This window comes from Cydia pomonella, chromosome 28, assembly GCF_033807575.1.
Source record: "Cydia pomonella isolate Wapato2018A chromosome 28, ilCydPomo1, whole genome shotgun sequence".
In the NCBI taxonomy this organism is placed as follows: domain Eukaryota; kingdom Metazoa; phylum Arthropoda; class Insecta; order Lepidoptera; family Tortricidae; genus Cydia; species Cydia pomonella.
The window spans coordinates 1,304,453-1,327,102 of NC_084730.1; the positions used below are offsets into that span (position 1 = coordinate 1,304,453).

Sequence of the window (22,650 nt, forward strand, 5' to 3'; positions counted from 1 at the left end):
TTTATATCCCGGTCGATTTAAGTCTAGTGAAACTAACCGTGAATCATTCAAAAATTTCAAAACTGTTAATAGGTAATAATCAGTGTAGAAATAGTTATTTGTTTTACAAGGGGGCAAAGTTGTTGGTTAACCCTTCGTGATTGATACCCGAGCAAGCGAAAGATTCCAAAATGGAATCACACGTAACTAGTGGTACGAAATGGTATCTTAAGCGTTGCGAGGGTTTCAAGGCACGAGGGTTAAACAAACATTGCCACCGAGTGAAACAAAAATGTTCCCCACACCAACGCAAGAGAAACACTAACTCAGCATTACAAATCAAAGTCAATTTTCACCAGCAAAAATAAAGAAACCACTCAAAATTTGCATTTACAGTACATTGTGCAACCGAACGAACCCAAACGAACGGGGGGTAAGTGAAATTTTGGATACCAGGGTGGTAAAGACCCGAGTTTGCAATATTCTTACCCCCGGAGTTACACACAATGTTTTTCATCACACTTGCGAAGAAAAAAACTAAATTTTAAGCAAAATAATTCTTAAATACGGTGACATATCAAACATTCGTCCGCCATTTTGTAATTTCTTGGCAGGTGAGGCATCGAAGGCACAGACCTATTCGGCATTCAGCCACGATTGAAAATTATGTAAAAATATTTTAAATGTCTGTTAAATTAACCAAATTCAACAATTTTAAACATAAACAAAAATATTAAATTATAAACGTCAGTATCTTAAATGTAAAACTCATTTATGCTACTTGGTTTGTATGAATAAATTACATAATTAAAGAAAAAAGCTATAGCTCCCTAGGGAGTTATAGCTTTTTTCTTTCACAATCCATAACTCCCGCGGGAACAAAATAGGCCTTTGTCCTTCAGCACACCTGCATGAAATAAGATCTTTTTCGAGCAAGTGTGATGAAAATTACTTTGCCACTCGTGTAATGCAACTTTCTCATCAGTTTTTGAAGTATCAAGAGATCCTTTACCAGCTAGTGTGGTGAAACAGCCTTTTAATGGCTTAGGGCCTCTAGCACCATCTCACTAACCCGGGGTTAACCGGTTAAACCAGGAGTTACCATGGTTACCAGTACGATTTGAGAATGGGTTAAGAGTAGGGCTCCTGATATCCGTGATACACGCCGATCCGTAGCTACGGGTTCTTAAGCCCGGCGGTACTAAGATCACGAATTTCACGAACACGCCAAGGTACGTACCTCGTACCTGCGTTCGCGACCGGATTCACGTGACACGCCGTGACCGTGACACGCCATGATACGTAGCCCGTACCTGCGTTCGTGTGCGGAGCTTCGGGCTCGGTTCCGTTGGATAGGTACTTATCGCACGTCTCGTAGTTTCGACATGCCCGGGAGAAAAATAAATAAGGCCTAGGTATTATTGAATTAAGTTACCACTTAGTATTGTATTTTTTGCATCGATTTGAATATAATGGTTATATCTAAATAATTTATGGGGTTATCCTGTTTTTTGTATAACCAGCTAATGATTAATAGTCAAAACTAGCGACTTGCTCGTTGCATAGCACTAATATAAATATAAGGTGTAAAACTCCCTAGTAAGTATCATTATAATTATGAACTTAAGCAACGCTGTGCTACTGGTTGTCATTATTAAATCAAGAGAAGACATTTTTCTCTGTTAAGTATTAATGAAATGAATGAAAAAGCAAACTTGAACTTGTAAAAGCTTGCTACTATCAAAGAATATAACGTAGCCTAAATATAAACAAGGCAATCCTAATCCAAAGAAACAAAAGGGTCTGCAAATCTTCGGTAGGTATGATAAAATTGATAAAGGTAATACAGGTAAACAAATTCAACAAAAACACATGTACGGGGCCACGGAAAAAAAGTACGCAGCTGCAGTTCTTATCAGTTTCGGACTTTCGGGGCATTAAAGAGTACTGTTTATTTCTAGATTGAAGGTATAGTTTCTATTTTCCTCCGTGAGCTTCTACGGGTTATCGTCTTATCTATTGTTTAAAAACCGCAAAGGCGCGTGCCACTATAAAAAAATGGTTAGGCCGCATAGGTAGCGTTTATTGAATTACTACTCTATTGAGCACGGAATAAGATTCATTATGAACTAATACAGAATTCTAACAGAATAGCTGTCTGATCTCTATTGGTGCGTCTAAGGTAGGCGACTAAACGCTCTCAAACCAGCTTAACTTGTGACACTGCGATCCGAAACAAAGATACGTATTCGAAGACCTCGCTTGCACTGGTAATGCGAGCGCACGGCTAGCTAGCGCAAAGGAAGCAATGTTATGTTTCTCGAGGAGCAGGTAAAAAACAGGGCCGGTTTTTCACAAAAATAAACAATAAAACAATGGTAAAATAGTAATAAATATGTATATCCATTTAACAATCCCGCACTACTAATGTTAAAATAGACCTATATGTTATAATTATGTACACTAAAATAAAGATATTATTTACAATAGAGTACACATTTAGTAAAACATTTATAGAAATTTATATTATGAGTCAACAAAAAAATAAGTAACTATTAAAACAAATATTCCTCTAGAACTATTTATTGAAGTCTGTCAAATATACATTTGAAAATACAGCAGTTATATATAAAAAGTATGTACCTGATGGCCAGTTTCAACACTCCCCCTACATCAGGGCAGGCTTACTTATCATGCCCAACAAGGTGCGTGCTCTGAGGAAGCTTTCCTTGGGCAAAGCTTTTGTCAACGTATCCGCTACTTGCTCCTTGGATGGCACGTAGAGGACATCTACCATCTTTTCGTGGTGCAGTTCTTGCACGAACTTATACCGTGTATCTATATGCTTAGTCTTGAAATGGAACACAGGGTTTTTGACTAGCTTGATTGCACTTTGGTTGTCCACAAACAATGTAGGTATAACGTCGAATCCTCGCACTTCTTTATAGAGACGATTGAGCCAAATTACCGTCTGGGCTGCTAGGCTGGCTGCAACAAATTCTGCCTCGGTCGTTGAAAGGCTCACACATCTTTGCGTTTTTGAAGACCACGACACTGCTCCCCCTGCGGCCAGACATACATAGCCAGAAGTCGACCTTCTCGTAGCCTTGTCTCCGGCGTAGTCCGCATCGCTATACGCTACGAAAGAATTTCCTTCCGCTGACGAATACTTGTACAATATACCAAGGCATTGGGTTCCCTTCAAGTATCTCAAGACTCGTTTAGCGATCGCATAGTGGCACGTATCGGGTTTTTCAACATGTTTCGATAATACATTTACAGCAAAGGAAATATCCGGTCTACTCACAACCGATAAATATAATAATTTTCCAACCAATTCTCTGTAATGAAAATTATTGACATTCGTGTCACTGTCGAGTTTGAAATTTTCTGTCATCTGACTTTTGTCTATCGGAATAACAACAGAGTTTGCAGCACACATGTCATAATGTTTTAAAATAGTTTTTATGTAGGCTTCCTGGTTGATAAATATTGAGCCGTCATTTAGGCGATTTATTTCTAGCCCAAGATAGCAGCCAACTTCAGAAGTTCGAACTTGAAATTCTGCCGTCAGGGCACTCAGGAACTCTTCCATACATGTTTTGTTTGGGGATAGGACTAATCCATCATCCACGTAGATCATGACGATGAGTTGCCGATCTTGGCTTATAAACAAGCACGGATCAGAGTCACTTTGCTGAAGCTTATATTTAAACAGGAACGAACAAAACTTCTTGTTCCAGCACCGTGGTGCTTGTTTCAAGCCGTATAGGCTTTTGAGAAGCTTGCAGACGCGGCCTGATCCGTCGTCAAATCCCACAGGTTGCTCCATATATATAACCTCGTCGATGTCGCCGTACAGAAAGGCAGTCTTGACATCGAATTGGGTAATGTGCATTTTTCTAAGAACTGCTTCGCTAAGCATAGTCCGAATCGTATCCCAGCGAACAACAGGGCTAAAAGTTTCGTGATAATCGATCCCGTGCTCTTGGCTGAATCCTCTGATGACTAGTCGAGCTTTAAAACGTTCAATAGAACCATCAACATTCTTTTTGATTTTGTAGACCCATTTGTTGCTGAGGGCCTCTCTATTTTGAGGTAAATCAACAAGAGTCCACGTATTGTTTTGTTTAAGAGAATTCATTTCCTCTTCCATGGCATTACGCCATTCTTTATGGTTCTTTGAATCCATTGCTTGCTTGTAAGTCTGAGGTTCATCTTCTGAAAGACATATACAGCAATTAGATCGGGAACTTTGAAGTAATCGTCTATCTCTTAGATTGTAGCGATTTACTGGATCTTCATTAGAGTTAGGAGGAGTTTCAACTTCGCTAGTTTCGGGTATATCGGGTAGTACAGCCTCATCCGGAATAGCCTCATTACGAGAGTCGTTTTCTGTTTCAAAAATCTCAGCTGTTTCTGGATCTTCATGCTCGCCTATAACACATGGAAGCTTGCAAAAGTCGGAAGAAACTGTTTCTGATCTAAACAGTACATCTCTTGAGATGATAACGTCGTTCTTTTCAGGTATCCAGATACGATAGCCGTCTTTGTCTCCGCAATATCCCACCAAATATCCTTTTATAGCCTTCTTATCGAGCTTCTTACGTTTCTGCTTAGGGATATGTACAAAACATTCTGTGCCGAAAATACGTAGATGGTCAATACAAGGTGTCTTGTTATACCAGAGCTCATAAGGTGTCTTCCCTTTAATCTGTGTTGGTCCAGTCCTGTTAATTACGTAACTCGCAGTATTAATGGCTTCAGCCCACAATTTTTTCGGAAGTTCTTTATTGTATAGCATGCTTCTTGCTGCCTCAACAAGAATCCTATTTTCTCTCTCTGCACCGCCATTTTGTTCTGCTGTGTAAGGCATACTCATGCGGTGATGTAGGCCAATTGCTTCGGTGATACGGTGTACTTCGACATTGTTGAATTCTTTTCCACCATCTGTGAGTAATTCTTTAACAACATGACCGGCCGTTTTAATTTCAGCAATAAATTTGGGTAGTACGCTGGCTACTTCGGATTTTTGTTTTAGGAAGTATACTCTTCTAAATTTTGTGAAATCATCTTTAAATACAACGAAGTATCTTTTTCCACCAAGTGATAATTCTGACATAGGTCCACAAACGTCAGCGTTAATTTGATCGCCTGGTTTATTGCCACGATGTTGTCTTGTACCGAATGACAATCTAGTCATTTTTCCGTATACACAGCCATCACAGTCATCTTTCTCTGGTGAAAATTTTATACCGTTGCGTGTAAGGACTTCCTTTACATGTCTTTTATTTTGATGACAAAATCTTTCGTGCCAAATTTGTAAGTTAGTCCCTTCTTTGACCACACATGCATTTGCAGTTCTTACTCTCATTAGAAGTTTATACAGATTACCATCTCTGATGCTGACAGCTTTAACTTTGCCGCTCTTGTCTTTAAAGATGCGCTTGTCCTTGTCGGCTACCTCAATGTAACCGTGGTCTAAGGCTGAACCAGCTGAGAAAAGGTTTTGACCTGCTTGCGGTACATACCACACGTTAGTAAGGTGAGCACGATTCCATTTGCCATGTACAGACATTTCTACGTCAACAATTCCTTGGCCATAAGCATACATAGCCCGATCATCTCCAAGGCGCAGGGCTTTTGGGTTATCGAAAGGTGTATAGCTTCTGAACCAATTTGCGCTAGACGTGACATGATGAGACGCACCAGAGTCAACGATCCAGTTTGAATTGGGATCGCTAAGACGAGACAGAAACGCATCTCCATCAGCCTGAGTGGACTCGTTACTCGCAGGTTTCTTTGTGTTGTTTCGCTTCTTAGATTTCTTGAGCAAGAAACACGCCGATCGCTTATGTCCGATTTTGTTGCAGTGTGTGCATTTAACGTTAGGTTTACTTGATATGAGAGCTTCGTCAGACATAGAAGTAGAAGAATTAGTACCGAGATCTCCAAGGCGTTGCTCGTGAAGGCGCAGACGTTCCATAAGAGTAGAGATATTTCTATTCTCTTTAGGCACTGACTCCCAGGCATTTTTGAACTCGAGGTATGTTGAAGGTAAGGTATTCAATATCCTGTTCATAAGTAATGATTGAGGGAGTGCTCCTTCTTCCTTTAATTCGTCGTTGAGTTGTTGCCATAATGTATGTAGCTTAGAGACGTGCATAGCAATATCATCAGCTTCATCTTTAGTATAGGTAAACAACTGGCAGTACAACAAATCGAGTCTTCTCTCATTCTTCTGCTCGTAGACCGAGTGAAGTTTATCCCACATTTCCTTACCAGATTTGGCAGTGAGAATATGCCGTTTCGGTTCGGCGGACACGCTACATCCTATGATGCATTGCAATAGTGAATCACGTTCTTCATATTTGATAAGCTTCTTTTGATAACTTTCGGTTTCGTCAGCCGGCGCATCACTACTTGGCGGAACAGGAACAGACTCGACGCCTTTTACTATACCTTGCAGTTTGTGCATAGATAGTTGCAGGTTTATGTCGAACTTCCATTCTAACCAGTTGTCTTGACCGCGTAGCTTTTCAATATTAAAGCGATCTAGTTTTTGACCACTCATATTTTATACGGAACACAAAATCTCAAAAGATAAAACTCATCCGAAAAATAGAAGAAAAAGCTCACTATAAAAGGTATATTTGTAAATATTTAACCATAACCTATTAAAACAAATATTCCTCTAGAACTATTTATTGAAGTCTGTCAAATATACATTTGAAAATACAGCAGTTATATATAAAAAGTATGTACCTGATGGCCAGTTTCAACAGTAACATATACATAATAGTGTATGCATAAAATAAATAAATATAAAACAAAATATGCATATCGTTTAGAGTCAAATCACGCTAACTCTTTCAAGCAAACCATACAAACAGTGTCAGTTTGTTAGAAGTCTGAAGAACGCTAACTCTTCAGACTTATTTATTACTATTTTACCATTGTTTTATTGTTTATTTAAAATTAGCCTGTTTAAAGTTTAAAATTAGCAAACAACTGTTTAAACAGTTGATTATAAAAATGAGTATATCTCGTTATTATTGTAATTACACAAACCCATTCTGTTAGATGTGTACCTACTATTTAAATAGTGTTATGTTTTATCTCTTTAAATTAAACAACGTAAAACCACCCAAATATATTTGTGTGAAAATCCGGCCCTGTTTTTTACCTGCTCCTCGAGAAACATAACATTGCTTCCTTTGCGCTAGCTAGCCGTGCGCTCGCATTACCAGTGCAAGCGAGGTCTTCGAATACGTATCTTTGTTTCGGATCGCAGTGTCACAAGTTAAGCTGGTTTGAGAGCGTTTAGTCGCCTACCTTAGACGCACCAATAGAGATCAGACAGCTATTCTGTTAGAATTCTGTATTAGTTCATAATGAATCTTATTCCGTGCTCAATAGAGTAGTAATTCAATAAACGCTACCTATGCGGCCTAACCATTTTTTCATAGTGGCACGCGCCTTTGCGGTTTTTAAACAATAGATAAGACGATAACCCGTAGAAGCTCACGGAGGAAAATAGAAACTATAATAATGACATATTATTGTTAGAGCGTTTAGAGCGAGACTAACAAGCTAAGCCAACATACCGGTTTTTTTTTTTGGAGATAAGAAGTGCAGTTGCACGTGCAGACAAAGATAATAAGATTTGCGAGCGACTTATTAGAATGAAACAAACAATATACATAAGTAGCTGTGGGCTTTACCTTTTATTCGTGAAGTTGAAAGAAGTGACCGCGATGTTTTGTTTTACAAATTCGTGGTATTTTTTATTTAATCTGGAGGGAGCAGTTTAGAATTTTGAACTCACATTCATTGTCATTAGTTACTCCTGACATCATAGTTGGTCTCCTGACACACAGTGTTGTTGTATTATTTTAGCAACTCGTTTGTGTTCCTGCCGGTGAGTAAGGTTGCCAGAGCTCAACGAGGGGGGGGGGCGGGTTTAGGGTCGGCAACGCGCATGTAACTCCTCTGGAGTTGCAGGCGTACATAGGCTACGGAGACTGCTTACCATCAGGCGGGCCGTATGCTTGTTTGCCACCGACGTAGTATAAAAAAAATTATATTAAAGTAGTTATTCATTGTAATTAATGTTTGGTTCTTTTCATTTATTACTCATTAATATTTAAAAGGCCTTACTATTGAAAATAAATTTTAATTGAAAAGTAATGAAACGGAATTAGAGCTATGAATAAAAAATTCATGATAAATATTTATTCGTAGCTCTTAGAGACCGCATCGTATCTTCACTCAACGTCGCGGGCGGACCGAACCGGCGTGTTCTTAAGATACGTGAAGCCGTGATCACGCCTACACGGATCTACACGGATTCACGTACCCTAATTTCACGTAGCCGAATGTCACGTGCGGAACGGACCAGAAAACCGTAGCCGTGAATCACGAAACCGGGCGCACGGCTACGGGTTCACGAATCACGGACACGACCGCGAGCCCTAGTTAAGAGGCTGTCAACACCCAATGTCCTTGAAATTGATGTTACTTAAACAGTTTTTTAAGAAATACTATTTGTTTTAGTCAAGTAAGAAAAATATATGTTCATATTAATTATATTTCAAAGACCGTGGTTGTACTCGATACACGATTGAACGAAATCGGCTCGATAGAAAATAATTGCAAAGATTGATCTTAAAATCACAATTAAACGGTTTTATGTCTTTATTGTTTTGACTTATGGGTCTGCAATTAAAATCACAATTTCAAAACATTTATATCTAAACCGTGGTTGAACACTAATAATCCACTGTTTTTTTATTTAAATATTTTTCTTATTATCCCCTTGCCCAGGCCCAGTAACATGCGACAGCGTATCTCATTTACTCCGATACAAATAGACAGTATGCGCGCTTTAGGTATTGACAGCCTCTTAACGGTTTAACCGGTTAGCCCCGGGGTTTTTTTATTTTTATTTTTTTATACTACGTCGGTGGCAAACAAGCATACTGGTAAGATGATAAGCAGTATCCGTAGCCTATGTACGCCTGCTGCCTGTATGGCTTTGAGGGATGGTGCAAGTGGCGCTTAGTCGTTTATCGAATAGCGCCAACGATTGGCTATCCCTTTGAATTGCTTACCCGTAAGATATTTGTTTGTAACAAGGCTCCGAACCGGTTTATAAAATACCGGTAAAAACCGGTTTATTTCGGTTTTCCTCCGAACTTTTATAAGAACGTGAACGTTACAAGAACTTTATTGTAACCTAAAAACGGTTTATTCAAGGAGTCACGAAACGGCCGTCCGGCCTGGTATTGTGCCACGTAAACATAGACAGCGACATAGGAAGAAACCGGTTTTTATTGCTCCTAACCGGTTAGTTAAACAACAACTGTTCTCATAAAAACCGGTTTTAAAATAACGGTTTATCTTGCGTAACCGGAATTAAAAGGTGTTGCGCCAAGTACTTGATAACGGTTTGGAAATTTAACCGGTTTAAACCTTGATTTGTAAGTTGAGTAAATATTGCCCTTCCCGTTACCCCTTCTGCATTCGATGGACTAAGTGCAGAACCAAGGTCATTAAGATTAGACCAATGACTGTCGCGGTCGAGTGTCAATGATAAGGAAACTGTCCGATAACGGAGGTTATCGGCTATCAATTTCCTTGTTTGTCGCAAATCGCGTCAAGTCTACTTCTATTTATGACTTCGAAAAGTGTAATTGGACTTTCTTGACAAGCATATATCATTTTATACAGTCTTGATGCAACAGAGAGCTTTTTAGACGAGTACAGTGTTTAGGCCACGAAGCTTGCTGAGTGGCCTAATGAGGGTACGAGGTTGAAAAACTTGTTTATGCCACTATTGTCATAGAGAAATAAGAAGTAATAGAGTACCTAAATGCTTATTATTTTCGCAGTCGACATCTGGCATCGAGTAGCGGAACTCTTAGTACTGCTACTCGACAATAGATATCGCGGCAAACAAAAAGTCTAATGCTCAACGATTTTCCGCTAATATTATAACATTTATAACCGAATTAAGTGTCTCTTCTTCTTCCTCGCGTTGTCCCGGCATTTGCCACGGCTCATGGGAGCCTGGGGTCCGCTTGACAACTAATCCCAAGATTTGGCGTAGGCACTAGTTTTTACGAAAGCGACTGCCATCAGACCTTCCAACCCAGAGGATAAACTAGGCCTTGTTGGGATTAGTCCGGTTTTCTCACGATGTTTTCCTTCACCGAAAAGCGACTGGTAAATATCAAATGATATTTCGTACATAAGTTCCGAAAAACTCATTGGTACGAGCCGGGGTTTGAACCCGCGACCTCCGGATTGCAAGTCGCACGCTCTTACCGCTAGGCCACCAGCGCTTAACCGAATTACGAATTACGAATTATACCGAATTAAGTGTAGGAGTTGAAAATAGAGTTCCGGTTACTCTAGTTCTCTATTCAACATCAAGTAAAGTTAACCACATTTATTTACATTCATGAATGAAAGGCATCATCATTATGACGAAAGCTTGTCTCACTCCCCGGAGTGACGAAAGTAGGTTTGTTCGAGCTGCTGAGGTGAAAAAGACATTAACGCGTGCATAATATATGAGTATCACTCATGAAATTGTCGGACGTTGGTGTCTTTTCCACTGGACCGCGACTCTACGTGATTAGTCAATTTCATTATAGTTGACTATAGCGTTTGCTTTATATGAATATTATAGTGATAATATTTTAATTATAATAAACACAAATGGGTGAAAAACAATTAAAAACTTATAAATAAAAAATTTGTCCCAGATCCAGACCGCTTGGCAGGATGCCCAGAAGGCTGGCTGCATTGCCCCTCTGGATAGCAATGCTTATCCGCTGGGCGAAGTACAGGCCAGCCCTCTGGTCACCCGAAGCCTCTATGAGGCGTTTTGCTAACTCCTTATAGAGGCGGCGCGCGCTAGGCCCCCACGGCCCTAGGGTTTCAACCCCAAACGCCGCAAATATGTAACTACTGCCGAGGTTGACATACTTGCGACGCTTGAGGCTTTCGGCCGAGGATGCGGCCGCACCAGCGTCAACTTTGGTGCCTGGAATATGGGACGGTGCCAGGGTATCTACGCATGTAGCATCCCAGACAAGGGGCCGTCCCATATTATAGTTGAGTTGGGATATTATAGTTGATATGGGCATACATGAAAAGTACGCCATTACAGTTTGGTATAGTCGTATACCAAACTGTAATGGCGTACTTTGGTTAATTTTTGTGTGCTGTTATGCTTTTGTGTTTCGTGTGCTTGTTTGCAACGTGGCATAGATAAACACGTTTAAAAATAAACACGTCGTGATATGATACTTTATATGCTAATATAGTTAGCTCGTATGTGTATTTACATATACATCTGGGCCGAATCTCGGCACACATCTCATATTACATAACTTGGATATGTAATGAAATGAATGAGGTTATGACATATACTCTGTATCTTTAGGTATTTAAATAAAAGTAAACAAACAATTTGTAAATTTTCGGGTAGTTATAATATTAATTGGTTAACCAACCAAATACAAAACCGACTGGATCTGTCACTGAGCGACCTGACTTTAACATATTTGATCATGTAATGTTTTCATCTACCCTCAACTGGCTTAAGGAGCCATTTGAGGGTAGATTTTGTTAACTTTTATTTAAATACCTAAAGATACAGAGTAGGATCGTATAGATGTGCTATACGCGTGTGCCCGTGAGAGACAGAACATACGCAATGCGACAAAATTAAAAAACACTTTTTAACATTCCTGAAAACATACCAAATACAACCTACGTAATTTGGTCGGTATTTATTGCCCACTATAAACTAGGGCTCCCGGTATCCGTGTTATACGCCGAAACGGATACCCGTGTTCTTAAGCCCGGCGGTGCTAAGAACACGGTTTAAACGGAACCGCCGGGATCCGGATCCGTCTCCAAGAACCGTTTCCAAGAAACGTTTCTCAGATACGTATCTCCGTTTAAACGTGTACTTAAGACCGGCCCGAACGGATCCGAAACAGTTTGAGCCAATGCTTACAAGGTCTACTATTGAATGTTGACTTCAGATGAACTTGTTAGGCGTACAATTTTTTTTAACTGTTTCTAACTGGGTGGATATTACATATTTAGCCAACTATACTATATATAAATCGAAGTAGGTGTCCCTATTCTATATTGTCTATTATTTTTAATTTTAAACCTATTCGGCCCTAGTTTAGAATCTTATTTTTTTAGTATTACTGTTTTTAACCTAATATCATTACATATTATATTTCAATGAAAGAAACACATTTTATATATACTGGTGTAATAGTTTTGTGAAGAATATGTATTCAGACAAATACTACCTATATTAGTTAAAAATAACAGTTAAGAAAATAATTATTAATTACTTTGTGGTTATTTTTATCAATTTACTGCTATGCGAAAACAACAAATCTGCCAATGATGCAAAAAAAATACACACACAAGCGGCATTCGAAACGAAGAATTTCACGCGATAACCTTAAAGACTCAAGCTACCTTTCTTACCTTTCGATTATATTGTTTAATACATTAAGATAGATCTCAAAATTGGCAATCATTCATATTCACTTGGGACACTTTCACAGTTTGCCGCCCGGTGGCGTTCCATTCACTAGATTCTTAGAACGTATTGTTTTTCGAAGACCCTATTGTACGATATCGCCAAAACAAATAGGTTCCCAAACAGTTATCAGAACTGTCACAACCAATTATGAGCTTTATGTCCTTGTAATAAGGTAAACATATCTGCATATATTAAAATTGTAACAGATGCAGCGGCAAAAATTAAAGTAAATGTATCCCATTGTTTTGTAGCCGCACCACACTAAAAGGCATTTTTCTATGACGAGAGTGAGAGCTACAAGATGTTATTACTTAGGTATATATTTGATTGTAATTTGTTTTCAAATTAATCTTAATACTAGCATTTAATTGTTTTTTAATAATTGTTTTAAGATATTGCATTTTTTAATTTTTACGAATATCATTTTGATTTCAATTTTATTGTGTAATCATTTAAATAAGTAGTCTACTCGTAGTCGTACTAATGATTAATTTTTTTTTATTAACCTTCCAAACTTTGTGTTCTAAGATATTATATTTTTTACATACGTTCCCCAAGATGACCTATTTTTGAAATACAACTATTTATGTTATTGTTTGTTATTGATTATACACTACATTTAACGAAATCTATTGATATCATTTGTTTATATACTTATACATTTTTGTTTTAAACGATATTCGATGGAATTAAGTAAATAATTTTAGTAAATATTGTCAATTTTGAGCCTTTGTTTGACTTCTGTTATATCTAATCTACCTACTGAACTCGACCGATCCTATAAAAAAAAAATAACATACTAAAGACTACAAGAATTACATAATAAAAATACAAACATAGTTAGGTTGTCTATGATTTTTAGTAATATTTATATTGACTCCACCATTGCGCATTATGGTAATTCTGATTTTGACATTTATTGCTTTAAGCTAAAAGGGCCATCTTATATTTATTAGTACACTTAAACGTATAAAGTAGGGCTCGCGGTCGTGTCCGTGATTCGTGAACCCGTAGCCGTGCGCCCGGTTTCGTGTTTCACGGCAACGGTTTTATGGTCCGTTCCGCACGTGACATTCGGCTACGTGAAATTAGGGTACGTGAATCCGTGTAAATCCGTGTAGGCGTGATCACGGCTTCACGTATCTTAAGAACACGCCGGTTCGGTCCGCCCGCGACGTTGAGTGAAGATACGATGCGGTCTCTAAGAGCTACGAATAAAAATGTATCGTGAGTTTTTTATTCAAAGCTCTAATTCCGTTTCATTACTTTTGAATTAAAATTTATTTCCATTAGTAAGGCCTTTTAAATATTAATGAGTAATAAATGAAAAGAACCAAACATTGATTACAATTAATAGCTACTTTAATAAACGGGTTGCTAAAATACGACAAATAATACGACAGGAAAACTCATTATTTGTGCGATCATTGCACAAGGTACATAAAGCTGTATCTCCGACTCTCGTGTAGGGTTGCCAGATGGTCGGGATTTGGCGGGATTCTCCCGATTTTTAGCATGTGTTCCCGATTCCCGACGAAGTGAAGACTGTCCCGAAAAACAGCTTCACGTTATAATAAAACAATAATTTCAAGTTCCGAACTGTCGCCGAGCGAACGAGCGAGCGACCCGCGTCAAGGGCGTCTGACTGCGCGCGCGCGGGGCGCGCGTGGCGAGCTGGCGTGAGATTGTGCGGTGAGGGGTGCGGTGCGGGGCGGGAGCGCGTTTGCCTTACCTCTACACAAAAGAAAGGAATAGAATGGGAATGGATCTAATTAAAGCCGAATTAATGATTCGACTCAACTTTGACGAAAACTGCATGACTTTCAAGTCTAGCTTAAATAGCGAAAAAGGCCAAGAAATGGTAAAATCGGTCAAAAGTAATATAAAATACATGTGGCAACCTAAGAAATAAATTATTTCCATAAATTTGGTTGATTATTGATACCTAATAAGTACATATAAGTATGATAGTATAGGTAGATAATGAGAAGACATTTTTTTTTATTTGTTCAAGATCTCAAAGAATTTATATTATTTTTATATAAAAACGTCTATGGGCAGAGCAGCTGACGTAGTGCCAATAATGTAAAATATCGTTGTTATTAATACAATTACTATAATTTGAACGTTTTTTTCCCGACTTCAGTCCCAAAATCCCGAAAAATTGATATCTTTTCCCGATAATAGCGCCTTTCGATCTGGCAACCCTACTCTGGTGGCATATCTCCACACCCAACTTCTCTTCATTGTTAATAGTTTAAACACACCATTAGAGTAACACTAATCATACACTAACAATAACAAAAATAATAATTACGAAACAACAACAAAAATAACTTTAAAATCACGGCTAAATTAAAACTTGAAGACCAACTGTGATGTCAGGAGTAACTAATGACAATGAATGCGAGTTCAAAATTCTAAACTGCCCCCTCCAGATTAAATAAAAAATACCACGAATTTGTAAAACAAAACATCGCGGTCACTTCTTTCAACTTCACGAACAAAAGGTAAAGCCCACAGCTACTTATGTATATGGTTTGTTTCATTTTAATAAGTCGCTCGCAAATCTTATTATCTTTGTCTGCACGTGCAACTGCACTTATTATCTACAAAAAAACCCGGTATGTTGGCTTAGCTTGTTAGTCATACAATAAAGCACTCTAACAATAATATGTCATTATTACCTTCAATCTAGAAACAAAACAGTACTCTTTAATGTGCCGAAAGTCCGAAACTGATAAGTACTGCAGCTGCATACTTTTTTTTCCGTGGCCCCGTACATGTGTTTTTGTTGAATTTGTTTACCTGTATTATCTTTATCATACCTACCAAAGATTTGCAGAAATTTACCCTTTTGTTTCTTTGGATTAGGATTGCCTTGTTTATATTTAGGCTACGTTATATTCTTTGACTTTGACAACCAGTAGCACAGCGTTGCTTAAGTTCATAATTTTATAATGATACTTACTAGGGAGTTTTACACCTTATATTTATATTAGTGCAATGCAACGAGCAGGTCACTAGTTTTGACTAAAATCAATAGCTGGTTATACAAAAAACAGAATAACCCCATAAATTATTTAGATATAACCATTATATTCAAATCGATGCAAAAATACAATTTAAGTTTAATTCACACGTAAATGTTTGTCCGATGTACGTCCCGTATTCAATATACTAAGTGGTAACTCAATTCAATAATACCTAGTCCTTATTTATTTTTCTCCCGGGCCTGTCGAACCTACGAGACGTGCGATAAGTGCCTATCCAACGGAACCGAGCCCGAAGCTCCGCGCACGAACGCAGGTACGGGCTACGTATCATGGCGTGTCACGGTCACGGCGTGTCACGTGAATCCGCACGCGAACGCAGGTACGAGGTACGTACCTTGCCGTGTTCGTGAAATTCGTGATCTTAGTACCGCCGGGCTTAAGAACCCGTAGCTACGGATCGGCGTGTATCACGGATATCAGGAGCCCTAGTATAAAGTTCATTTTATATGATAATAATATGTAAAACTTTTCGTAAATTCAAAATTAATTACAATACAATTTATAAGTACATTTATTATTGGCAGATCATTATACAAATGATAATTTAATAATTTTTACATGGTTTACTATAATAAGACAAAGATGTCAGGCTCACGTCAGTTAAAAAATAAAAATATATATTTCATATTGACCGAATGTATATTCAAGAAAACTCACACATACATTGTAAGATGATTGACAATTGATTGAATTTTTACCACATAGGTACCCCAATAGGACTTATATCTACAGATTATTAAAAATATAACTGTTTAAAATGTTCAGTTGGTAAAAAGAATACCAGATCAAGCACTTGGCAGATTTTATCGTGTACAGTCTTTATTGATTTTATTTTTTATTACTAGCACTTTATATTTATTGCTATCAAGTTATATAATAAACAATAAAGTTTTAGTATTTGAACTTTTATATAAAATACTACTATGGTAGCACTATACAGTATTTCTAATTTTCTACTCGTACTTATTGCAACTTAAAACATTGCAAGCAAAAACTAACAGAGGACCTACCGCGAACCACGTTCGTCGTGTTGCCTCTCTGTCGCACTTATAAAATTTTACGTAAGTGTGACGGGGCGGCAACATGTCGAACGTGGTTCGCGGTAGGCCCTCTGCTCAGAAAACGGTTTTGCAAATAAACCGTTTATTGAATTTCGACTCTATGAACCACGGAATAACGTTAAATATGGCATAAACGTCATGAATCTTTTGTCTAATAATTTGTAGCTCTTACGTACGCCGGTCCGTTCCTTTGCTACTCGTCAAGGACGTTTCCGGAGCTACGGGTAAATAAGATCCGTTTCTTCGAATACCCGTTTATCCGTGGAAACGGCTCTTAATTACACGTGTGGAACGGGCCAGAAAACCGTTTACTTATTATTCGGAAACGGGTATTCGGAACGTGTAAACGAAACACGGATCCGACCGCGAGCCCTACTATAAACCAATAATTTACGATGGAGAATAAAAAACATGAGACTGACAGGGACAAACAATAATAGCGATTTCTCTGCTACTCCTTTTGAAAGATACATAAGACTCTCCCGTTCGGGCATTTCCCCCACCGCTCATGCCTGATTCAGTTATACTAGATTCGTAGTTCATGGGTGAATATTTATTTTACTTGTGTGTAATATTTTATGAGCAAACATTATTTTTATTAAATAACCGGTTCCGAGCCTTTTTACAAACAAACATCTTACGGGTAATCAATTCAAAGGGATAGCCAACCGTTGGGGCTATTCGATAAACGACTAAGCGCCACTTGCACCATCCCACTAACCCGGGGTTCACCGGTTAAACCATTAACCCAGTGTCAAATTGTACTGGTAACCATGGTAGCCCCAGGTTTAACTGGTTAATCTCGAGTTAGTGGAATGGTGCAAGTGGCCCTAAATGTTGCAATTAATTGAAAATAAGATTTGGCAAAACTATCTACCGTACGGAACCCTAACTTCGCCCAAGTAAAATATTAGAACCCAGGACCATCGGCTTCATGGGCAGGGTCACTACCCACTAGGCCAGACCGGTCGTCATATATAAATATTAGGAACAAAAATATTAGGAATTTTAACCTACTTATTTATGTACTTGACAAATGTTGAATATTATAATAAAATTTAGCTAAATGGATAGAATATGAGCCATCCATCCATAAAAAGAGAGGAATAAAAAAAATAGATTATAAGAAACTAACAAGGTTCCATAGTCTTTAAAAAAAATTACTAAGAAAAAAAAGAAAAATAAATTGTACGACAAACTATATACATAATCGCAATATTTCAGGGTCAAAATAGCAATTTTCTTGATCTTCCGTACATTTAGGACAGACTAATGTAATGTAACGTCATATTACAATATAATTTTATTAGAGGCGTTTCAATCGTCGAGTGCGAGCGTCAGACTAACTCTCATTTCTGACCTTTGTGTTGCTTAAATGCCGTGAGTCCTATATAGACATTTGATCCTCAGGAAAATCAAGATCGATTGACATTATTTACAAAAAACCGGCCAAGTGCGAGTCGGACTCGCGCACGAAGGGTTCCGTACAATTACCTAATAATCACTTTTTTGCCCCCTTCAATATTTATTTTATTCTGTTTTTTAGTATTTGTTGTTATAGCGGCAACAGAAATACATCATCTGTGAAAATTTCAACTGTCTAACTATCACGGTTCATGTGACACAGCCTGGTGACAGACGGACGGACAGCGGAGTCTTAGTAATAAGGTCCCGTTTTACCCTTGGGTACGGAACCCTAAAAGCGGCCAAGTACCCAATAATTAACTTGTTTCACTAGTTACAGATTATGGCACCGCGAGAACGGGTCCGCCGGAAATGAACCTGTTACTAAAGTTGCTTTTCACTTTCTACCGTGCCATTACGTTCCGGGAGCTTTAAACCAACATACACACATACACACATCTATCATACACTAATCCACATCGAGACAATGTGACCATATCTCTAGGTACTCTACAGGGGTATCGATATACGGGAAAAAACGGGACTGTTACAAAGGCTCTTTATCATTTGTCACCATGCCTGTCACGTTCTAACAAGTATGTAAGTGCGAAAGTGACGCATGGCATGACAGGTGATAAAAATGCGACCATGATACCGCTGCTGGTTATGGCACGGCGTGAGAACGGGTCCTGAGCCGCCGGAAATGAACCTGTTGCTAAAGTTACTTTTCACTTTCTACCTCCATTCGTTTCCGGGAAGCCACAAACGGACATACAGACACGTCTGTATTCCTATAGAAGGGATACGTGAAATCGAAGGTACGACGAATAGATAAGTATTTTTTTTGAAAAAATGCCGGGCCATACAATTTGTCTACCGTTATCCGTACGAACGCGAATTTCTGAAGATTTGCAGATATAGGAGTTTCTTTTCAAGGGATCAAAAATTGCTTAGAAACATAATCATAATCACCTTTATAACAATAATAAATAAATACTGATAAGTACACGAAATCAAAATGCGTATGTATGTAAGAGATTAAGAGACTAAGAGAGGTATGGGCAATGTGAATGTCATCTCGCCTTGTGTGGTAGGGCACAGCGCAGCGGATGTCATTCCAGATCTAGAGCAGAGCCCAACTGGGGAAGTACCTCCACCTTACAGAAAACCGCAGCCAAATAACACTTGACCCTACTCATAGTGTTGTGTTCCTGCCGGTGAGTAAGGTTGCCAGAGCTCAATGAGGGGGGTGGGGTTAGGGTCGGTCAGGTATACATAGGGCTACGGAGACTACTTACCATCAGGCAGGCCGTATGCTTGTTTGCCACCGACGTATATAAAAAAAAAAAAAAAAAAAAAAAAAAAAAAAAAAAAAAAAAAAAAAAAAAAAAAAAAAAAAATAGGCCGAGGTATACTTAAGAAGATGGATGGTGGAAACCTTCGATGCCTACTAGTAGATCACTCAAGATTTGGCCTATATAATTCGTTTTGAAAAATCAAATTCCTTCCGCGCGAAATCGCTTTTTCAAACAAACGTAGACCTCATTTTCCTCTGGATATCTGGATACATTGTTGAAATTTTTTTGACACAATTTGTTGTATATCGACCATCATTATTAGAGTCAGGAGTATTTAAAAAATTGTATGATAACTGTTTCTCGCTCCTAATTTTTACAATAATCTAAAATACGAAAAAAAAGCTATGGTTAATATACATCAGATTATGTAACAAAAAAACCATATTATATATATAATATCCAGAGAGGAAAATGAGGACTACGTTTTTATGGAGAAGCGGCCGTCCCTTTTCCTCTTGTACAATTAAAATTTATCAGAAACATCAATTTTATCATACTTCTGTTTACATATTTTTGACACACCGTCCGCGCCGATATTTTAGAAACACGTGCATAGTAAGCCTATTTTTCCAATTCTGTAAGGCCGTCATTGTTTACTAGTATTACTAGCAAACTAACCTACAAAGATAGCATGCAGTAACAATGGCTCGGTCAGATATAGAGATATGATTGTTATATCTTACATAAATAATAGGCAAAGTATACACTTTTACATAGACACATATGCCATCTATCGCCTTTAAAAAGTGTTTCATCACACCATTTTTGACTAAATAGAGCAAGCTAGGGTGCCACGTTACTCCTGAGTGGCGTTCGACGCAGTTCCGCCAAGGCGTCATAGAGTGCGCTGTCAAAACAAATGAAATCGAGAACAATTGAAGTTATGCTGTCAATGAATCTCCAGACGAAAACGGGAGAAGATGACGTCGGTGGCGGTTCTTGGGTCAAACTGGCCTGCTTACCAAAAAATATAACATGTGGTATGATTTGTAATCTGCAGTCTTGTCCAATAAGGACTGTTAGTTGAATCATCGTATTTGATTGAAAGCTCTCATCTACTATTGTAGGTTATGATGTTAGTAGTAGAACTTACCTTATTACTTACCTCTTCATCATTATAACACGTTTACTTTTTAATATTGAATATTGAAAAACCGTTCTTAATAAGTTGTCTGAATGGAACGGAATAGCTGCCGAAACACTTGTCAAAGAAGAGACGTTTTTTCTTACTGCAAGCATGTTTTGTTTCCAAAGGCAACATTCGATATTGTTTTTATACAATTTAAATATACGATACACAAATAATTGTAAATAACGATACTGAGGTAATAATAGTACAATGTTTTATATTTACAACTGTTTCTGTCTTAGATGCATAAAAGAATACTTGTCGTTTTTAGGGTTCCGTAGCCAAATGGCAAAAAACGGAACCCTTATAGATTCGTCATGTCCGTCTGTCTGTCCGATTCTGTCACAGCCACTTTTTTCCGAAACTATAAGAGCTGTACTGTTCAAACTTAGTATGTGGATGTATTCTATGAACCGCATTAAGATTTTCACACAAAAATAGAAAAAAAAACAATAAATTTTGGGGGTTCCCCATACTTAGAACTGAAACTGAAAAAATCTTTTTTCATCAAACCCATACGTGTGGGGTATCTATGGATAGGTCTTCAAAAATGATATTGAGGCTTCTAATATCATTTTTTTCTAAAATGAATAGTTTGCGCGAGAGACACTTCCAAAGTGGTAAAATGTGTGTCCCCCCCCCCCCCCCCCCCCCGTAACTTCTAAAATAACAGAATGAAAAATCTAAAAAAAATATATGATATACATTGCCATGTAAACTTCCACCGAAAATTGGTTTGAACGAGATCTAGTAAGTAGTTTTTTTTTAATACGTCATGAAATTTAAAAAAAAAAATTTTTTTCATCATACCCATACGTGTGGGGTATCTATGGATAGGTCTTCAAAAATGATATTAAGGTTTCTAATATCATTTTTTTCTAAACTGAATAGTTTGCGCGAGAGAACCTTCCAAAGTGAAAAAAAAGTGTGTCCCCCCCCCTGTAACTTCTAAAATAACAGAATGAAAAATCTAAGAAAAATATATGATATACATTACCATACAAACTTCCACTGAAAATTGGTTTGAACGAGATCTAGTGAGTAGTTTTTTTTTTATACGTCATAAAATTAAAAAAAAAAATTTTTCATCAAACATATACGTGTGGGGTATCTATGGATAGGTCTTCAAAAATGATATTTAGGTTCCTAATATCATTTTTTTCTAAACTGAATAGTTTGCGCGAGAGACACTTCCAAAGTGGTAAAATGTGTGTCCAAAGTGTAGTGGTAAAATGTTGAACAAGATCTAGTAAGAAGATTTTTTTTAATACGTCTTAAATTGTACGGAACCCTTCATGCGCGAGTCCGACTCGCACTTGGCCGCTTTTTCTTATTTTTTCGCAACCGTATTAAAAACCGTCGTTCGATACACGTGCGCAAAATGTCATTACTTCACGAGTACAGCATCGAAATGTACTATTAACTATACTTCGTTTTTTCTAGCATCAGAAAGAAATCCACAGAAGTAAGCGTGCAGTTTTAATGAGGCTCTTTAATTGTTAATAATAATGATTTGTCTAATGGTCAATTCAATACATAAAAATTTACTTCTAAATTTTACCGCAAAAAGTGCCAGAGTTAGAACCACAAGCTTACTTCTGCGAAGTTCTTTCTAATGCTAAAATAAATAAGTTTTTGGCAAAAATTTTACCCCCTGTCTCCATCATCAGATCAGCTCGATGGTACAGTCAGCTGCAAAAATATGTATCGAGAGAATCGTCTCATAAATATGGTACTACGCTCTTATTACAATGGAATAAGATGCTATGGGACATATTTCTGAGTAAGCTGTGTACACCCATATTTTTACACTTGACTGTACCAGAATGCAAATTTTCAGCTCAATCGGGAATCGGAAAATGGGTATAATTTAGCGTCCAAAATTGGACCCACACTAACAGTGCAAGTTAAATAAAAGCTTGTAAAAAACGAAGTTTAGTAAATATTAAATTTTGATTATCATCTTCCTTGCGCTATTCCGGCTGTTTGCCACAGCAAATAGGAACCAGGGGTCCGCCTGGCAATGATGAGATCAGATATAAAAGTCGCTTTCCTAAAAACCAGTGTCTACGCCAAT

The 22,650-nt window shown here is 37.9% G+C and overlaps 1 protein-coding gene and 1 long non-coding RNA gene across 2 annotated transcripts in view; one reads left to right on the plus strand and one right to left on the minus strand.

Annotated features, from left to right (window-relative positions):
* LOC133532922 (uncharacterized) overlaps positions 1-22,650 on the minus strand; it is a 49,954-nt gene that overhangs the window by 4,375 nt on the left and 22,929 nt on the right. The window lies entirely within an intron of this gene.
* Positions 21,309-22,650, plus strand: part of LOC133532926 (uncharacterized) — a 240,197-nt gene continuing 238,855 nt past the window's right edge. The window contains exon 1 of the long non-coding RNA XR_009801776.1: positions 21,309-21,498. This is a non-coding gene — a long non-coding RNA (uncharacterized LOC133532926). The remainder of the gene's footprint in view (positions 21,499-22,650) is intronic.